Raw genomic sequence first — 20,963 nt, 5'->3', positions numbered from 1 at the left:
AAAACGCTCAAGCTCTTACGCCTGAAACGTGGCTTTTGCTCTTTTCCATCTAACAAGATACACGCGCAGTTCATTCGAGTACACATAGAAATAATTCGCAGCCATTATAAATAAAATGTTACTCTCTTCGGCCGATGTGAAAAAAAAATTTGAAAGTGAACTAACATTGTTTGCAAAAATGTTTTTGCAGTATTGACAACAAGAAATTAATTACTTTACCGGGACCATGGAAATTACAATCATGATTGCAATATTTATCACAGTTGAATAGAGACCTGAGATGAGTTTAGAGATTTCTCAGTCACTATAAATAAAATGTTACTCACTTCAACCGATGTGAAAAAACTTGAAAGTGAACCAGCATTGTTTGCAAAAATGTTTTTGCCGTATGGGTAACAAGAAATTAGTTACTTTACCAGGACCATGTAAATTACAATCATGATTTCAATATTTATCACAGTTGAATAGAGACTAGAAATGAGTTGAGAGATTACTCACGGGCAGGGTCGCGTGATCGCGTCCTGTGCTGCCGCCTAGTGGTTGGTGCGGGCGGCAATAGTACTTGCCACCTGTTACCCCTCAGTGGCGACGCAACTCATCTCTGCCAGAAATGAGTAACCTCTCTATATCGCGACCCTAGGCCGCGACCCAGCTTCCGGATTGGGCGAGGCCGGGCCCAATCCGGAAGCCGGGTCCGGCCAGCGGTCGCGACCCGTCAGTTGCCCCGGACAAGCCGCCGTGATAGGACGTCGCGATCAGTTTATAGAATGGCGAGAGATGTATTACCCGTTACGTTTCTAATTTATACCAACGTGGAACAATAATTCTCAATTGACGGTATTTCCGTTTGTAAAGAGATTCAGGGGAGGCTCAGGAGATAACGGAGAGGTGCGCACGTAGTCTTCGTGCCGACGCGCGGTGGACTCGAAGTCAAGACGGTCAGGGCGTCGCAGGGATCACGGGTCGCGAGTGCCGTGGACTAAACATCGTTCAAGAAAGGAAGAGGAAGCGGAAGCAGCAGAAGCACGCAGCCAAATCCATCATCGGGGCGGAGGAGCAGATGGAGCCGAGGCTCGAAACCCCCAGGTCTCCTTCGGGAGGGATCTCCTGGGGGTGAACGGCACGAAGTAGACGAAACGTCCCGGCGGTGAGTTTGAAGTTACGTTCCTCCGGTCTCCTCATGCCGCAGGACAAAAGGTCCGTACCGGCACGGAGGCCGGTTGTATGTTTACAAGTTCATTCGAGGGACCGCGAGTCGACGGGACGACCTCTCGCCGACTCGCGAGTGGCTGTGTTGATTTTCATTGTTTCTCATGTGCCATTTTAGACTAGGAATAGATTTCTCCCGGGTCCGCGGTAATTTTCCGATCGCGATTCTCAATCGAGTGCCGGGAAGTCGGACGACCCTCCGACTTCGGGGCCGTCGGTTCCGCGAAAATTCTTCGAGTAATTTGAAAATGACGCGGGAGAAGTATCTCGCGAGGAGCTGGACCCGAGTCGAGGATGCAATTTGATGTTTTCGCGAGACACCTTAGAATCGCCGCCTCGACGAGGTGATTCATGCTTCAGGACTTTCAGGTTTTATCGGCCAAGCCTTCCACTACCCTGGGGCCGTAGTGCGAGCTGGGCTTGGCCTTTCTATCTTATCAAAATTATGAAGTATCAAAGTCGAGTAGAATCTGTAGCTCGATTTAGCGCTTTCACAATTAATCTAGATAGGATTCTTTCAGCGTCAGCAACGGTAGGTGTCCCTTCTTGTGGCCGCGTTTCTTTCTGGCCCCCGCCCTTCGACTCCTCCAGGAGCGAGTCGAACGGTTCAGGGCCAGAAGGCGTGGTAAAAAAATTGTGTAAGCTCCTTCGGTTGCCATCTTGATTCCAATTGTACATATCCATTTAATTTGGTTAATTTCAACTAACGATGGCAATCGATGAATGATTCAAATGAGAGATCTGAACTTGGGGGTCGGAGGCATCCCGGGATGTCCTCCCTAGGATTAGGCTATTTGTCCCCGGGTGGAGTGCGAGAGAATCGTGGAGTGATTGTGTTGGAATGAATGCGTTTGATTTTTTTAGATATAGCTAGGGAGGTAGGATAGTTGTCGGGAGTGAATGTCTAGATGTAAGCAGGCAGGGCCAGGGCGGAATCTCTTCCTGGGGGTTTGGGGAGAGATTTTGGACCTGGGATACCTTTCCATCGTTCGCACTTCCGGAAGTGTGGAGGATGTCCGTCCTGCGTCCGGGGTTCTACGCTGAGAGAAAAAGTAACTTTCCGGAAAAAAAGAAATCCCTGACATTATTTTCCCGCTATTATTCCGAATACTTTGAGACCAATTTTGGCCATGAAATTCTTTTCGCAAAATCTCTTCCGCCTGCTATTATCTTACCATTGTTCGGGTCACAACTCTGATTCTTTCAAAATCAATTTTATTACAGCCATGAAATTTCTTGAACAAGAAACTTCTGGATTGCCGCGAGTAATTAATTTTAGTCTGGAAAGTATATTATTCCCTCAGGGTACGCCCGGACGCCCGCGGTTACGAAAATGTTCTTTCAGGAATGAAATTAAATAGAACGCGCTTGGGAATCCGGCTAAATGTGCAATACGCTCGGACTGCGCATCCTCGGATCGTAGGTCGTCGTTTTGCTAGCTTTTGGATCTGCTCGCGGAATGATTTTTTTTTTTTAATCCGAAAAGTCAGGGGATTGCCAAGCGTTCGAGACGTAGGGGGCTCTGCCCGAAGAGACTGCAAGTGTCGAAGAGGCTATATGCCGAAGCGGCCCCTTAAGAAGAGGGCAACTACGATGGCCTTTCGTTCTTTCGAACGGACAGCCATCCATTTTTTGGCCACGTTGTCCCTCCTATTTTTTCCTATGTCGCTTTGTCAGGATTGACGGAGAAGAGACGGCGAACGATCATTTCGATTACATTTAGTCGAATCTACATTTAAATGGATTTTTTTCCTACTTAGTGATATGAAAAATACCAGTTCAGTCAATTTAACGAGATCGATCTATCATTAATATTCTTGACTTATAGTAACTTATTCGCCGTCTAATCTCAGACATCCTGAATTTTTGTGAATATTCTGTTTTGCCTGTTCTCTTGTGCCCCTTTTCAGGATTAGGTGGATCACAACAGGATACATTTTTCTTTTTCTTTTTTTTTTTTTTCAAGTCATCATGGGTAGTTCATCGCCGCACATCTTGCTGGACTTGTTGGTAAGAGATGTTAAAAGATGTTAAATGACGTTTGTTATCACGGATTTGAGTTGGGAGCAGAGATGAGGAGGATCCCTGAATTGGGCAGTCATTGGGGGGTATCAGGTGGCAAGGGCGTTCGTCGTCCACATCCTTTACCTGGAGGGCCACACGGGACGCGATCTCGCGACTCTACCCGTGAGCAATCTCCCAACTCATCTCTGTAGAGACATTTTCTAAGCTGCTGCTACAAATTCACACGATAGTTTAGCAAATATTTTCTTTCTAAGCTCTCTTGCCGTTATGTATACATTGGATATAATTACTAACGTTCTTGCCGTTGGTACAATTATTTTTGGATTAAGAGCGATCAGCTCTTTACTGTCTTTATTTCCTGAGGAAAAGTTTCTTCCTTAGAGGAAGAGATACCCCGGCTCGTTTCCGGCTCTTTGTCTTCCCAAATATCTACTTCTGGAACACCAGTGCTTTCAAGAGTTAGACCGTTTCGGAGACTTCCGTTTTCCAAAACCCTCGAGCTTCTGCCCGGAAGAGGCTTCTGCTCTTTTACGTCCGACAAGATACACACGTCGCTCATTCGCGCACATGAAGAGTTTCCACGGCTCGTTTCCGGCTCTTTGTCGTTCCCTGTATCTACTTTTGGAACACTAGTGCTTTCAGGAGGCGCGCCCAATTCTAAGACTCGAGCTTTTGCCTGCAAGCGGTTTTTATCCCCCTCTCCATCTGACGCGCTCACAATACCGCTCATTCACGTATGGGAAAAGCTTTCACAGCTGCATTTCCAGCTCGCATCGTTCCACTTGTAGAACACCAGAGCTTTCTAGAACTGAACCGAACTCTGTAATGTTCGTTTCTAAAACCCTTTCAAGTGATCTTTCCCCTTTCTATCTGGCACAATGCACGTGCTGCCGATTTGTAAATGAGAGTTTTCATTACTTGTTTATAGTCCCACTTCCGAAACACCAGTACTTTTAGGATTTCCATCCAATTCTGTAATTCCCGCTTTTCGAATCCATTAGGCATTTGCCTGAAAGGAAATTTTGAGGCAAATCCGCCAATTGAGCTGTACATTGCTCATTAGTGTATAAGAAGAGCTTTCACGATTGAATTTCGACTCAGTTCGTCCCGCTTATCAGAATGCTTTTAAGGCTTGCATAAAAATGTAAGATTCCCGTTTTCTAAAACCTTTAGGCTTATATTCGGATGTAATTTTTGTAATCCTAAAATCCCAAATTTTGAAAACTCGAGTTTTCGCCCGGGAGCGATTTTTACCCTTTCTCGCTTTACACCTCGCCCAATATCGTTAATTCGTGCATAAAAAAAGTTTCCATGACTTTCTTCATCGTTCTACATGTAGTGTTTCCAGAGTTGTATATAATCCTAAGCTCCCATTTTCTAAAGCCCTCGAGCTTTCGCCCGGAAGGAGTTTTTACCCTTTCCCGCCACACACGACGCTCAACACCGTTTATTCGTGTATAGGAAGAGTTTTCACGACAGCATTTCCGGCTCGTGTCGTTCCACTTACGGAACACCGGTGATTTCAGGGGCTGCACCGTCGACCCGTGCACCTGGAGAGATCCCGCGGTACTAATAGAGCAATCAGAGACACTTACGAAGGCGGAAGCCGTCGGAGCCGCGAGCGCGTGTCGAGGAGGTAACGCGGCAGTGACGCCACCGATCGGAAGTCGGAAAGCCGTGACTGTCGGTTTGCAATTAATTTTCACTTAACTACTGCCGCCTTGTGCCCTAGATATTAACAAGCCATGCCAAGAACTCCCTGCGCGCCTCTCGCCCCGATTTTCGATCGGCCTACGAAATTGCCTCTGTCGGTTCCTACTCTCTTTAGAACTTCCTTCTCCCTGTCTTGGAGATTTTCACGATGTGACAACGACGATGTTCGTTTCCTACAAATTGGTGCCTACAAAACCTTAATGGCATGTGCAATTAGGGTACATGTAGTTCTCGCCTTTACGCAGTAATTGGTTCCTGGGCACTGTTCATGAGTCGAGAATTTGTCAAATTTGCCGCTCACGGTTCAAAATTGAAATTCCCGAGGATTCCCTCAAGGAATTATTATTCATCAAATCCGATTTTCTCCTTCTCTTGGAGATTTTCACGATGTGACAATGACGATGTTCCTTTTCTACAAATCGGTGCCTACAAATCTTAATCGGCATGTGCAATTAGAGCATAGATAATTCTCGCCTTTATGAAGTAATCGGTTCCTGGGGACTGATCATGAGTCGAGAATTAGTCAAATTTGCCGCTCACGGTTCAAAATTGAAATCCCTGAAGATTCCCTCAGGGAATTATCACACATCAAATACGATTCTCTCCCTCTCTTGGAGATTTTCACGATGTGACAATGACGATGTTCCTTTTCTACAAATCGGTGCCTACAAATCTTAATCCGCATGTGCAATTAGAGTATAGGTAATTCTCGCCTTTCCGCAGTAATTGATTCTTAGGCCTGTTCATGAGTCGAGAATTTGTCAAATTTGCCGCTCACGGTTCAAAATTGAAATTTCCGAGGATTCCCTCAGGGAATTATCATTCATCAAATCCGATTTTCTCCTTCTCTTGGAGATTTTACGACGATGTTCGTTTCCTACAAATCGATGCCTATAAGTCTTTAATCGGTACGTGCAAGTAGGGTATAGGTAATTCTCGCCTTTACGCAGTAATTGGTTCGTGGGGGTTGTTCATGAACCGAGAATGTGGAAAATTTGCCACTCATGGTTCATAATTAAAATTCCCGAGGATTCCTTCAGGGAGTCGTGAATTTTAATGCGGGGAATTACGGAAATCAACTGGGAAACGCATGCAAAAATCACTGGAAATCGTTGGAAATCACGGAAAGATTGTCACAATTAACAACAAAGATCGATCGTCATTTGTTACGAATGGCATTGTTGTCTATGGTATGAAGTCAAGGCAATGGATCCTCAAAGAAAGAAACAGTTTTAATTGATTTTCAAGCGAGCAGCCCCACGAAAATTCCGATTAATGAGGTAAACGTTAAGGTGAAAATTGTAAAGATTCGTATGTAAAGAGTGCTCGAGAAAAAGACCATTTGCACTTTGGCAATGAACGATATCGCTGATAAAGTTTTGCTCTTACTACAAGAACAATCGCAGCAACGACACGAATATTTGCAGTTATACCGAATCGTAGATGTAACCATCGGAGACCTTTTTTCAGGAAAAAAATGCTTACTAAATTAGCAAATGAATTTGTAGCAACAGCCAAAAAACATATCGTTGTCCCTACTCCAAAGAATGAGCGACATATAATTTCTTGTTGTTAGAAAATAATATTACGACAATGAATAGAATTTGTTATTTAAAATAAAAAGTTCCGATTGGACATATTCGTAAAGATACGAAACTCGCAAATAATTGAAGAAAGCGAAACGAAAAGTGAGAATCGCCTATATCCATAGCAAAGAATCTTCTAAATTTCACAAATATGCTTTATTTGTTTTTCATGCTCATCGCGATATAGTAACAAACATGCTAAGATTATAAATAAATTCAGTTGCCTAACGGCACCATCGTGCAATATTGAATTGAAACAAAAGATATTCCTGGAGATACCGACACAACGGTTTAAATATTAAAAACAACTATCAGGACGAAGTAAACGACAGAATTGATAACTGTCATATACACATATGCATTTGAAAAGCACTTAGAGCCCTCTTTTGATAAATATAAATCATCATCATATCATTTACCCTTACACTTTCTTCAATTTGACTTAAGAATTGCACTTAAGATGTTCATAACGCGTATATATGTGTCACCCGATTGTACAAAGTGCACTTAGCACTTGGGCTGCGTATAGAAATTTTAATAAAGAGATGTTGGAGTACGCACTCGTGCGACATCTCGGTCGAGATTTGCACGGCTGTTTAATGTTTTGCTCCAGATATGCAAGCAACGTCTGCAGGAATTCCATCTCTACCCAAGGATATGCTAACGACCGTTTAAGTATGTCAAGAGAATATGGTTTCAGTATGATTCATTACATTTTATCTCGCGAATAAGCCAACCGTATGAAAATGCCGAACTTCGGATGCGTGATCTCATATGAATTACTAAAGATGACCTGCGATTTCATTTTTAAATCCTGTTGAATGAATCCCGAGGAAAAAATGTCCCACGTGTTATCACACGCTGAGAAAAAGAAAAAAAGTTGATCGACACAGAGACAGCGGCAAGACAAAATTCTGCGTTTCAAAGAAATCCAAAGAAATGTCAGATTGAGTAAATGAAAGATTCGTTAAATCGATAACGTCAATTCCTCTTCTCGGAAAAATAATTATTTCCTGCAATTATACATAATGTATATGTCAACAGTATATATTTGTTTGTCAAGTACTCTTTTTTCTCAGTGCACGTATAACGGGTTAAAGACACCCAGGATAACAAGGGGCAAATAAAAGGTAAAGAAAAAGTTGATAACCGAGAAAAACCGCGTGCACGTAAGCTAATTGCACCCGAGACTAAGAGATAAATGCATAACGTCCAAAAATTAAATATTTACGCAGTAGATAAACATACAGCCCCCGAAAACACTATAAAATGAAAAACATAGAAAACGGCTGGACAGAACGACACTTCCGTAACAACTAACGTTTCTTTAGCAACATCCAATTGTGATTTAATATTTAAAAAGGAAGAAATAGCCTCCACTAGAACGTTCCCCTCCCAACGTTTCACTTCCGGTCTCACGCAGCCTTGGCATAATTCCAATTTCCAAAAATCCCTAAAGAAGTTTCACATCAAAGATACAAATTTCATATTCATAATATAGTGTAAATAAAAGAAATGGAATAAGGGAACCGAGTGAAACCGCTCTGCCACCTGGTGCATTAGAAGCTGTGCATGTCCCGAAACCGCGTGCACGCACGCTGATTGCGTGCGGTAATCGACGGAAAATTACCCGCCGGCCGCTAGCACGCGTCCAGAAATCGCGGACGGGAGTAGGGGCGCGATGATTAATGCATTCGAGCGCATAAGTGCATTCTTATGCTGCGGGTCGTTGCAGAGGCGCCAGCGACTGGGCCCGGTCGGGCCTGGTCGGGCCTGGTCGGGCTTGGTCAGGCCAGGTCGGACCCACTAGGGCCCAGTCGGGCCCAGTCGGGCCCAAGGTTGCGGCCGGGCCGGAGCGAGTGCATCGAACGGGCGATCGATCCCTCTTATCGCGGGCCACTCGCGGTTGCACCGCGTTACGGGTGCATTCTCATTATAAGGTAACACCTAGCAATGGCGTTAACCTCGGCCCCGGCGCGTTCTTATTAGTTATGGGGCGCCAGCGCGGACGACTCCTCTCTCTCTCTCTCTCTCTCTCTATCTCTTATCGGATGCACCGGCGCAGCTGCATCGCTGATGCATCCGCACGCGCCTGCGATACCGGAAGCGCGATGCATTCGTTAGATTCTCTTCGGGTTAGCTGCACTTTTGCATCTAGGGTAGATTTGTACATTAGCACGAAAGCCAAGTTTGGCGCGAGGACTATCGGATGTGATGACAAACTGTTGTGGTTATAAGTGCAGTTGCATTTTTACGCGTTCTGGTGCAAAAGTGTAGCTCTTTTCGAATTCGCCCTCGGGTAGGTGCAGCGAGGAGATTTCATATGGTATCGCGCAGCGTGATGTATATGTTTGAACCGAGTTTGAAGAGATTACTCGTGTTTTTTAATTTATACTGAAAGTTGTTTCACTGAAAACTGAAAAATTTCATTTTAAATTTCTTCAAGATTTTTGGCGTCTGAGATAGGCGACTAAATGATATCTACACGTGTTTGCAGTTCTCATGAAAAGCGTAGGGCAGTCAATTCCGCACGTGTACCCTCAACTGCGGAAACTTCAAGACTTCCATTGAAGTAGTTGGCGTGACGAATTTACCGCAAATTTTTCGTCAAATTTATTATTTTATATGCGTACGTATAGTGCAGACATTTCATGCAGCAAGTGGCCTGCAAATTGTTTGGCAAATCAATTTTCCTCGTCATATGACGATCATGAAATTCTATGTAGGATTCTTTTCTAACGATCACGAACATACATCGATCATTTATTCGCTATTGTTACGAATTCATTTGCTTAACTTAACTTTTTCTAAACTAATTTTCCTATGGTTACATCTACGTTCGACAGAATTGCAAAGATTTTTTTTGTTAGGGCAGTTATTACTGCGGTAAGGGCAAAACTTTATCGGCCTTGCTATCCTCTGCTAAAAGTGCAAGTGTCTTTTTTTTTTTTTTTTTTCTTAAGCTGGCTCTTGGTGCGTAGCGAAGTGCACTCGCTCGCAGTCGCCAGTAATACAGCGAGAGAGAAGGGAAATGCATCGAGATGCACTCGGCACAGGGCAGTTGCACGCACATTACACGCGCCGAGATACCAGTCGAGATTATCCTTCTCGCACTTGCTGCACTCGCCCTTTTACTCGCGCTTGGTGCAAATTGCACCTACCGAGTAACACCGAATTGCGCCGAGATTTGCACGGAACGTTTGTACCTCCGTTTTCTTGGATTGCACGTAATGCACCGGGAAAAGTATCTAGACGCGTAAAATGCGCTTCAGAATTAGAATCAGTGCCAACCCAAGCAACGGGTTGAACAAAATATTCTGCCGAGGTGAACAAGAATAACCATATCAGAGAGAAACAATAAAAATAAGAACGAATTAGAAAATAGAACAAAATTAGAGAGAGATTCTTACGGTGGCATTTTCTAATAATAAATAATTATCCTAAATGCAAACGACGAAAATTACAGTGGAACGGAAAATATTAGATAAGGGATTCTCAAGGTGCAATTATTATATACCTATTTTAGATACAGACAATAATTGTAAGATGCATTTTTACAATTCTAATTCGTTCTTATTTTTATTGTTTCTATCTGACATAGTTATTCTTGTTTACCTCGCCAGAATATCTTGTTAAACCCGTTGCTTGGGTTGGCAATGATTCTAATATTCTTGTTAAAAATATTCATGAAGTTCAGCCACCGTTAATACAAAAGGTTATGGTAACATTATCAATTTGATGTCTTCTAAGTAAATCAGTCTATATTCATTATGAATTTCTAAAGAAACTTATACTTTAATAACATTAGGTTATGATTTTCTGAAATTATGTAGGAAAACCAATGTGGAAATGTTAAACTAGTACATACCGTGGCTGAATGAAACTTTCAACAAAACCGATCCTAAATTATAATATCTTTTTAGCGGTGAATATAAAGTCATACTTTTGGCCTTATCAATAAATCCCAATCTCAATCTGAATCTCAATTATGTAGGAGAACAAATATACAAATGTTCCACATTTATAACATTATAATTTGAAAATGTTATTATATTAATATATACCGCGTCTGAATTAAACTTTCAACGAATCCGATCCTAGATCATAAAACCTTTTTAACGGTGAATATAAAGTCATACTCTTGGTCTTATCAACAAATCCCAATCTCAATCTGAATCTCAATCTCCCCCTCTATATCTATTCCAATTTCCATCCCACTTCTCTACGAGGACATTGCACGTAAGAAATCCATAACTTATGGTTTAATATGCAATTTCCTGAAACCGCTGGCTTCCTTTTATCAGGAGTCCAGTGTCTCTTCGTGCGAATATGATAATTCCCGTCTGAATGCAAGTAAATGCATAAGTAGTGGTAATAGGTATAAATGTATATCCCGTGTCTCCATAAGTATCCTTGCCATTTTTACGGGGAGAATCCTGATAATCCTCCCCGTGCACGAAATCCTTGATATCCTTCCCCCAGGTTCCTTAAGCCGTGCATGTTGGGTAATATCTCTGAGTAATCTCCCACTCTTCGGGAAAAGTACTTCCTTGCTCACTCGTAATCATCGCTACTGCACTTACGGAGAGAAAGAGAAAAGACCTGAAGTACACCGGGAATGTGAAATATATGCAGCGATACCGTTCGCAATTATGCTTCTTGAAGACTATTCGCTCTTTTGCTTGCGCTTGTTGCAACTTCGCCTATCGAAGGGAGGGAATGCACTAAGTTGCACGCGTATCTATGGGGATAGGGTGGGCACCACGTTGCACCGGAGATAAGTGCATCTAAACGCGTAGTGATAATTCCTTGGATCGCGTATCACGTGGGGAAACAGTTTTTAGCGTGTTAGAAATATCTATGGCTCCCCATATGCAGTTTCAGATGTTAGACAACAAAAAAAGTGCACCTCGGATGTCTTTATCCTCTATCATGCTGTCCTTTGTCAACGGTTCAAATATCTCTTTTCCCTTACATCCTCTACCTAATAAAATACACTGACAAAAATCAGACCTTTGTCAATAATCTGCATGCATACTTCGTGATATATAAAACGATGCATCTATGTAATTGTTGGCGGTGAAAGGGCAAAACCTTATCAGCAATGCTATCCTTTGTCATCAGTTCAAATGCCTCCTTTTTGTTGCACCCCAACCTAAAAATACCGATAATAGCCAGACCTCTTCCAACGATCTACATACATACTTCGCGATACAAAAAACAACGAATCGACGTAATCGGTGCCGCCAGACCTCTCCCAACAATCTACATACATACATACATACATACATACATTGCGATATAAAAAACAACGCATCGAGGTAATCGTTGCCGCAGGAAGGGCAAAACCTTATCAGCAACGCTATCCTTTCTCAACAATTCAAATATCTCTTTTCCCTTGCACCCCCAACCTAAAATTCACTAACAAAGCCCAAACCGCTGCCAACAATCTGCATGCATACTTCGCAATACAAAAAACCAACGCATCGACGTAATAGTTGCCACACTAAGAACAAAAGCCTTATCAGCAATGCTATCCTTGGTCACCAGTCCCAGTACCTCTTCTTCCTTGCACCCCACCCTAAAAACACCGATAATAGCCACAGACCACTTCCAACAATTGTGCCCATAATTATGAAAGTAGTCTAAGTCAAAATTGAAAAAAAAAAAATGAGTTTATCAGTTATTTCACGCCACATTATTTCAAATGAAATTAATTCAATGTAATTTCGAAACAAAAAATATACGACTTAGACCACTTTCATAATTACGGGCACAATAGACATGCACACCTCGGAATAACAGAAAACGACGAACCGCGCGATGCACCTGACGTTGCGCCACACATTGACTGGGTCACTTGCACACAATCCAGTGCGGAGTTCAACGCAGATCGATGATGCTCGGGTAGATTCTAATTCCACCGCCATTTCGTCGGCATCCGCCTACGTGGAAACGTGTGAACGTAGAGGTGCACCGAAATGCACTTGGCGCGGGGTGCAACCTGCGCCAAGTGCGACCGCCGGGCCGCGATTTCCCTCGGGCGAGCGGCGAAAAGTATTTCGCTCCTTCGCTGTTGGTAGATGCAAATGCACTCGCCCGGAGAAAGAGAGCGAGCCGATTTGCATAACGCAAACTGGGAAGCGCATCTCGGCCGGGATAACTCGGATCGGCGTACACGTATACGCCGTTAACCGCTCACGTTATTGCGCGAGGCGGAATATAATCGCGGGCCGCCGAGGCACGTGCCTTATCCGTGCGGTGTGCGCGCGCACGTGCGCTCCGGAGCTTAATTTTCAATTATCGGCCGGGAATTGTGCGAACGGTTAATTGCCGCCGCAACGTCTTCTTCCGCAATGATGTCTGGCCGCCCCGCGCAATTATCTCTCCGTCGGAAACGCGCCGCACGAGGATGAAACCATCACGTGGAGTGCTATCATTCGAGGGACTTTTCCCGTGAGGATCCGCCACGTCACGTGGATTCACCTTTCCTCCGCATAAGGTGATACGAAAGCCGCTGAGAAATTTAATCCAGGGCGGTAAATTAACACGTTCAACCCGGCGTTGAACCACCGGTGGTTCACAGGCATTGCTTTCATCTCGCGGCAAAAAATGCGCCGGGTTGAACGTGTTAAAATTCATCTATACCCTTTTCGGTGGCAACGTCATTTTGAATACTCAAGGGGTAACATAACCTGGCGCGTCCCGTTACCGACAATTGTATTTATATTGGTCTTTTAGAGTCTACGTTGAGCATGATACGAAATGAAGCGTTCCATGGGTCATTTCGGTAACGTAATGATAAAGAGATCGACGTAAAACTGTGGAAATCCCGTGATTTTATTATTCCAACGACTGTTTAGGACCAACGTCGCCATCTGTGACGGTTAGCTGGAACTAAATTTTTGCTCCAGACACGCGTTGGCTCCGAGGCGAGCCAGCATTCTCTTGCAATCGTTGGTCAAAGTATTTTCCATATTTTCCCATCTGACTATAATATTCCATTTCTACGGTGTTCCAAATTGTTCGAGCTAGGTCCTGAAACTCTTCATGTTCGATTCTGAGCCTCTGAGGAGCGTAAAAGAGCGATAACGTTCACGGACCACGACATGTTGGTTCTAGTCCGATGCAAGCGATGTCGTATCGACGCTAATCAGGTATCGCGGATCCCTGATATGAAATAATAAAGTAAAATTTCGCGCAGTGGAATGGAAAGTAGAAGCGTTCATAAGATCGCCACGAGGAGGACTCGTTAGCATGTGGTTTCGATACGGGGATAAATCTATATGCGAGACGGCGCTGGCGCGTCCTTGCGTTACAAAGCGCTCGCCGCGAGTGTAAGATCCGAATAGACGGATGTCACTTGTGTAGGTGCGCGTACAGAGGATAGACAGGTACAAGCCGTCGCGGGGTATTACCGTCCTCGAGGTGCCGCGAGGACGTTCTCGGAACGGCGATCCTCCCCGCGGCACCGGTCGGCTTCTACCAGGAAGTCTGGCCCGATTACGATAAAGGCGACGCCACCGTCGCGAGCCGTCACGTCGGAAGGATCGGCGACGGCGCCGCGACAGCGGGACCAGGGTTGAACAGGGAGGAAAATAATTTCGTTACAATTACTACAGGGACATGGTTTAAAATACTGTGGAAAGTAAAACCACACAAATGGCGAAATTGACGACATGGAATGGGAGATGTAACCTTGCGAATAGGGACTGCATCCATGGCGCTGCGCGTAAAAAGCGCAGGAGTGATCACCATTTAGAATGGTAATATTAACTGCATGAAGAGGTAAATAATCTGGTTACAATTATTACACAGACATGGTTAAAATACTGTGGGAAGTAAAACCACACAAATGGTGAAATTGACCACATGGAATGGGAGATGTAACCTTGCGAATAGGGACTGCATCCATGGCGCTGCGCGAAAAAAGTGCAGCAGTTATCACCATTTGAAATGGTAATATTAACTGCATGAAGAGGCAAATAATTTTGTTACAATTACTACAGGGACATGGTTAAAATATCGTGGGAAGTAAAACCACACAAATGGCGTAATTGACCACATGGAATGGGAGATGTAACCTTGCGAATAGGGACTGCATCCATGGCGCTGCGCGAAAAAAGTGCAGGAGTGATTATTATTTGAAATGGTAATAATAACTACATGAAGAGGTAAATAATTTTGTTACAATTACTACAAGGACATGGTTAAAATACTGTGGAAAGTAAAACCACAGAAATGGAAGTAAAAACACAACTATGTACGAAATTTCGAAACGTTACATCTTGAAAGAACTTCGACTACCTGTATAGTACATCCCGAGGAGATAACTTTAAACAATGTGGCTTTGCGCTTCCCACCGTTTCGCCGGTCTCGGTAACGGAGGCGCCGTTATTATTAACGCCGTTACGACATCGCCGGGGCTCGCGCGTAAAACGCGCGTAAACGGAGAACCCGGCACGGTTTTGCGTCGCGGCGCTTCGCAACGTCCGTCCATTCACGACGTAGATTCAGCGACTTTTCCGCGCGGACAATCGCGGAAATGGTAAGTAGGGTAAAACTTGGAACGATTGGCTCTCTTCCTCTTTAGCGGGCGAATTTTTCAGTTATTAACCCTGGACGGTAACGGCGGAACTCTCAGCTGTTAAACGGGACTTCGCACGTTTACAAGGCCTTGCTTTTCGCGACTGCTGTCCTTAAAGTCGCGAACAGTCGTTTCCATGGAAGATGGTTATAAATGTAAGCCACTGGATTTATTTATTACAGAACTAGCTTTCCCTCCCGTTTCCACGCAGGAAACAAGAAAGCACTCTTATGACGGTTTTTTCATCGACTTGATTTACTAAGATCGTCTTCCTCTTATTATAAATAGGGGTCATCTAGTATTCTATATAATCGAATTCACATCATTGAGTCCCGATAAAGTTCTCGATGCAATAGAGTAATCGTACGGAAAATATCTGTACAAAAAATAATATAAATCGACTAGGTAGAGTCGGAGATTCGCGCGCACTTACAGATGAAAAAAACGATTTCGTCTTTATTTAATACTAGCTTTGTACCCGAGTTCACATTTTTACCCTCTCTGTGAAACTTGCTCCCTGCCTCGCTTCACTGTTTCCTATATTGCTTAAATATTTTTTGTATTGCCGAAATGATAAATTACCTAAGACCTTTCCGGATGTTTTCTCTAAATGTTCGAGAAAACTATTAAAATTTCGCTTATATGTTATCCGGGATTATCGCGTACAAACGCACGTTGCGTTTGTATTGTTTGCGCATACAAAAAAGTGAAAATATTTATAAAACGTTTCTCCAAACTAGGTGCACCAAATTATCTAAACCTTTAACACGCGATTACGGAGGCTCTAAGGAATAACACGCTGCTCGTGTGATTCTATTTTTCGAGAAAAATTATGCATTTTTTTCGGACAAAGGCCAAGAAACAGATTGCAAATTTATGATACGATGACTGGGTCAAAATGTCCCAATTTCCGTTTCAGGGTTAATAATTGCGGTTTTATTAAAGCGTAGCAAACGACAGATTCAATTGTTCCGATTTTTATGTCTCGTGACATTTGGGATTACCATTGTGTCGAATAAAGAGCCATGATAATGGATCGAGCAAATGTTGGACGACGTACACGAGTTAACGCTGCGCACGTGGAGCCTTTTCCAGAAAGGCCACGGTCGTCCTAATGATAACGTCATTGGCCGAGCTGCCTGTTACGTCCTTTATTAAGGAAATACGTAACTACTTCAATTGTTCGGGATTTTCGATTCAAACCACATATAAGATTATCGACACATAGCCATCCCAAGTCCGTTGAAGGGATAGGCCTGATAAAGGAACGAACAACCCCCTGGGTGCCGAACGCGACTACACGTGACGCACGTGTATCTCTTTCTAAAAACGTCACTGTCCCTTTAAGGTGATTTGAAAGGATGTGTTCCGTATACATGAAAACGTCAAAAAATTGATAAAACTTTTTTCAAAACTGGGTGGCCCGTTTCATTTGAATCTTCAGCATGTGATTATGGAGGCCCCCAGGCGTTAATTTCAATAGTTCTAGATTTTCGAGTCAAGTCACTTTAACTATTACCAACATACATGATGACACCGGGCAACACAGTTGAACCGATAGCCGTGATAATAGAATGAACAACCCCCAGGGTGCCGAACACGGGCGCACGTGACGCACGTGTATCTCTTTCCGAAAACGTCACTGTCTATTTGCGATAACGTCATTGAGCAGTTACAACCTATTGTAGCAACAAATTCAAACGTTCTTGATTTTCGATTCGATCGTTTTAACGATTACCAGCACACATGATGACTCTGGGCAACACCGTAGGACCGATAGCCATGACATAGGAAAAAACCACCCCTGGGTGCCGAACACGGGCGCACGTGACGCACGTGTATCTCTTTCCGAAAACGTCACTGTCCATTTAGCGGTAACGTCATTGGGCAGTTATAACCTATTGTAGCAACAAATTCAAACGTTCTTGATTTACGATTCAAATCGTTTTAACGATTACCAGCACACCCGATGATTCTGGGCAACACCGTAGGACCAATAGCCATGATATAGGAAAGAACAACCCCCTGGGTGCCGAACACGAGCGCACGTGACGCACGTGTATCTCTTTCCGAAAACGTCACTGTCTATTTGCGTTAACACAATTGGGCAGTTATAACCTATTGTAGCAACGAATTCAAACGTTCTTGATTTTCGATTCAAATCATTTTAACGATTACCAGCACACCCGATTACTCTGGGCAACACCATGGTAGCAACAGCTATGATATAGGAAAGAACAACCCCCTGGGTGCCGAACACAGGCGCACGTGGGACTCGCCCTGTACACGTCCCAGTCTTCTTAATGGAAACGTTATTGGTCGAGCGGTTGCGTCCTACTTGTTAAGGTGCAATCCGTTCTGCCTTAACCGACGGTCACGCGTTGCACTATCGATCGTGTGGGCCGCGATAGTTGCATTCCAACGGGATCGAGAATCATTGTTCCCGGTACGTACTCTCCGTTCTCGAGGAGTCGATTTGCCTCCCGTGGACTGCCTTAAGGTGAAGTGAAACCCGTCGAGAATCTTAATCGACGTCGGTAAAAAAAAGATCCTATTAAATACCTACATCCCCGACGTTCGCATTTATATCGACAGCTGTGTCGAATTGTATTGGGTATTGTACTAAGTGGCACACTCTATATGTCGTTTCCGTACAATAATTATTAAGTAATCGATGTGAACCTCCAGAAATCCCCTGTATTCGTGGTTTCTGATGCCCTAATTGACCGCGGAGTGCCACCCCGCGCCATCTGTGATTTCAGTGCCAACTAAATTTCCTCTCCGAGACCTCGTGGTACCTTCGTTTTAGAATAAAACCGCGTAAGAGATTCTTTTTTGCCCTTTTCTCGTTGAAATGCGAGTTTCTCGATTACCAGCGTGTTCTAAATCGTTGGACAATTGTCTTGACACTTTCGTTTCTCATGTCGGAAGCCTTTAATAATTGTATATCGATCGAAATTTCAGAGCTCGACGTCACGTTGGTTCTGACCTAGACTAAGTAGATGAATTTGTTTCAGAAATCCAAATTTGAATGTCTCGGGTTAATTCTTAGGTGCTCACAAGTCATGCGCCGAAGTTTCGGACAGTTATCTTGACACATTCGCGACCGCTGACGTGAATTCACGTCTTTTCAAGTTCTATTCCTGGTTGCCGCTGACGTTAATTCACGTCATTTTACATTCTATTCCTGCCGCTGATTGCCGCTTACGTGAATCACGTCCTGCTTAATTGGCTCGCTAATTGTTAGCCTGGGCAGCGCACAAATTTTATCTTTTTTATCCTCGCTTTAACGATACACGTTTGCGGCAACCAGTTTCAGAATTTCATTATTTTCGCCGGTACTTAGTATTTGAAACGGAAACAATTTGCCGGTCGCGAATGTGTTAAGGTGAAATGAAACACGTCGAGAATTGTGAGTTAATGAAAATTTCGGACTGTTCGGTCCAATACCGTTAAAAAAAAAGTGTGTTGTTCGAGTCGACTGATTCGAGGGGGGTTTCACTTCACCTTAACGTCTGGGCCGTTTCAGGTCGTGGGGAAAGAAACGCCTCTCGTGTTATTTCTTCATCTCCCGTACCGTTATCGCACGGTTATTGAGAATCGTGCCTAATTTTCCGACAGGCCCCCGTAGACCAGGCCCCATCAAGATTATATGGGACCCATGGATGGATACTCTGTAAAAAAAAAAATCTTTCGAACGCTTTCGAATACAAGTGTATACTTAACAATGGGCTTACGCTAAGAAAAACAGTCGGTTGACTCAAAAAAAATGGGCATTACAAGAAAATCCTGCGATCGAATACTTCCAAAGTAATGTCAGATTGCGCAAACAGAGTTTAAAGCGACTACATCAATTTTTCTTCTTAAGAAAATAATCGTTTTTTGCAATTTCACGTCAATTTTTCTTCTCAAGAAAATAATCGTTTTTTGCAATTTCGCATTAATTTTTCTTCTCAAGAAAATAATCGTTTTTTGCAATTTCACATCAATTTTTCTTCTCAAGAAAATAATCGTTTTGAGAAACCTTAGCTTTTTTTATTGGGGAAAAAAATCCATATCAGTCATCCTTATCACTTTCTGCGCTTAGCTAGAGAGAATATCTCGCGAGTGTCGTGAAAGTCAATGTCCAATAGCATCCCGTGTGAAATATTCCCACTGATAATCCGATAAAGAAAGCTCGAGAGTGTAAAAAAAAAGCTGTCAGGTCCCACCGAGATTTGAACTCGGATCGCTGGATTCAGAGTCCAGAGTGCTAACCATTACACCATGGGACCTCGAGAGCTTGCGGAGCTTCTTGATATCCTCGAGCTTACCGACTCGCTTACTCAAAACATTTTTTAAATGAAACTTCTTAACCCTTTGCGGGCTACCGCCGCATATATGCGTCCGACGTTTGTTCCAATATTGCCTGTACGTTTTAATGAATTTCGCCCATATGTCAAAAGAGCTCCGTCCTCAAAGGGTTAATATAAATTCTCTGTTAATATAAAGTACCTACCAAATTTAATATCCTACGTGCCCTCTGAAATTCGAATAATGAAATTTGTATAATTCATACTTGGTCCAACGTCCTTACAAAAATTTGTCTTATTTGAAAAATCGAACGACTAGTATATCTAAGATTTCAAAATTTAATATCCTACGTGCCCTCTGAAATTCGAATAATGAAATTTGTATAATTCATATTTGGTCCAACGCCCTTAAAAAAATGTGTCTTATTTGAAAAATCGAACGACTAGTATATCTAAAATTTTAAAATCTAATATCCTACGGACACTCTGAAATTCGAATAATACACTTTGTATACTTCGTATTCGGTTCAACACCCTTAAAAAAATGGTCTTATCCGAATCGACTGATTTAAGGGGAGTTTCACTTCACCTTAATAGCCCACTCGTCATAACGCGCAACGATAGGCCTGCCAACCTAAGAGCCGGGCCTAAGCGATACGACGTGACGGAGGATGCCCGAGCGGGCCTCCAGCTACTATCCATGACGAATTCCCGACGTCGACTCTCCACCGACGAGGCCGTGCTTGAACGACGTATGCAAATTGCAAGTGCATCTCCTGTCCCGGACGAAGGCTGACGCGTCCCCGCACTATTGCCCCGGGCAATGCACGATCGAAATCGTCCCGCGACATTTTCTCGCTAAGTCGAGATCTAGTGATGAGCAAAATCGGTCTTGGACTTGCGACAAGTACGAGATCAAGACTTGATCATAATTGTTGGACCAAGATTCAGGTGACAATGGGCAAGACAAAGATTCGACTGACAGGGGAAAGACGAAGACTAGAATATACAGGACTCAGCTGACAATGAGCAAGACAAAGACTCGGTTGACAGTGGGGAAGATCAAGACTAGAAATGCGAGATCAAGACCAAAACCATGGTAGTTTTAGTCTTAATCTTCCATTTTAATCGTTACTAACATAATGGTTGTGATGAGTAAAATCGGTCTTGGGCTTGCAACAAGTACGAGATAAAGAGTTGACTATAAATGCTGGACCAAGACTAAGATTCAGCTGATAATGAGCAAGGCAAAGACTCGAAAGGTAATAAGATAGACTAGAATATATGGGATCAAGACCAAGACTCGACTGACAATGAGCAAGACCAAGAGTAGAATATATGGGATCAAAACCAAGACTCGACTGACAATGAACAAGACCAAGAGTAGAATATATGGGATCAAAACCAAGACTCGACTGACAATGAACAAGACCAAGAGTAGAATATATGGGATCAAACAAGACCAAGAGTAGAATATATGGGATCAAAACCAAGACTCGACTGAGAATGAGCAAGACCAAGAGTAGAATATACAGGATCAAGACTAAGGCT

The 20,963-nt window shown here is 43.3% G+C and overlaps 1 non-coding gene across 1 annotated transcript; it reads right to left on the bottom strand.

Moving 5' to 3' along the window:
- Positions 1-19,322: 19,322 nt before the first annotated feature.
- Positions 19,323-19,394, bottom strand: Trnaq-cug. The gene has a single exon. It is a non-coding gene; the product is annotated as a tRNA-Gln (tRNA).
- Positions 19,395-20,963: the final 1,569 nt, after the last annotated feature.

This window comes from Orussus abietinus, unplaced genomic scaffold, assembly GCF_000612105.2.
Source record: "Orussus abietinus isolate OABI.00-Male unplaced genomic scaffold, Oabi_2.0 scaffold135, whole genome shotgun sequence".
Classification (NCBI taxonomy): domain Eukaryota; kingdom Metazoa; phylum Arthropoda; class Insecta; order Hymenoptera; family Orussidae; genus Orussus; species Orussus abietinus.
Note: the sequence above shows the minus strand (reverse complement) of the source record. Positions and strands in the feature narration are given on the sequence as shown.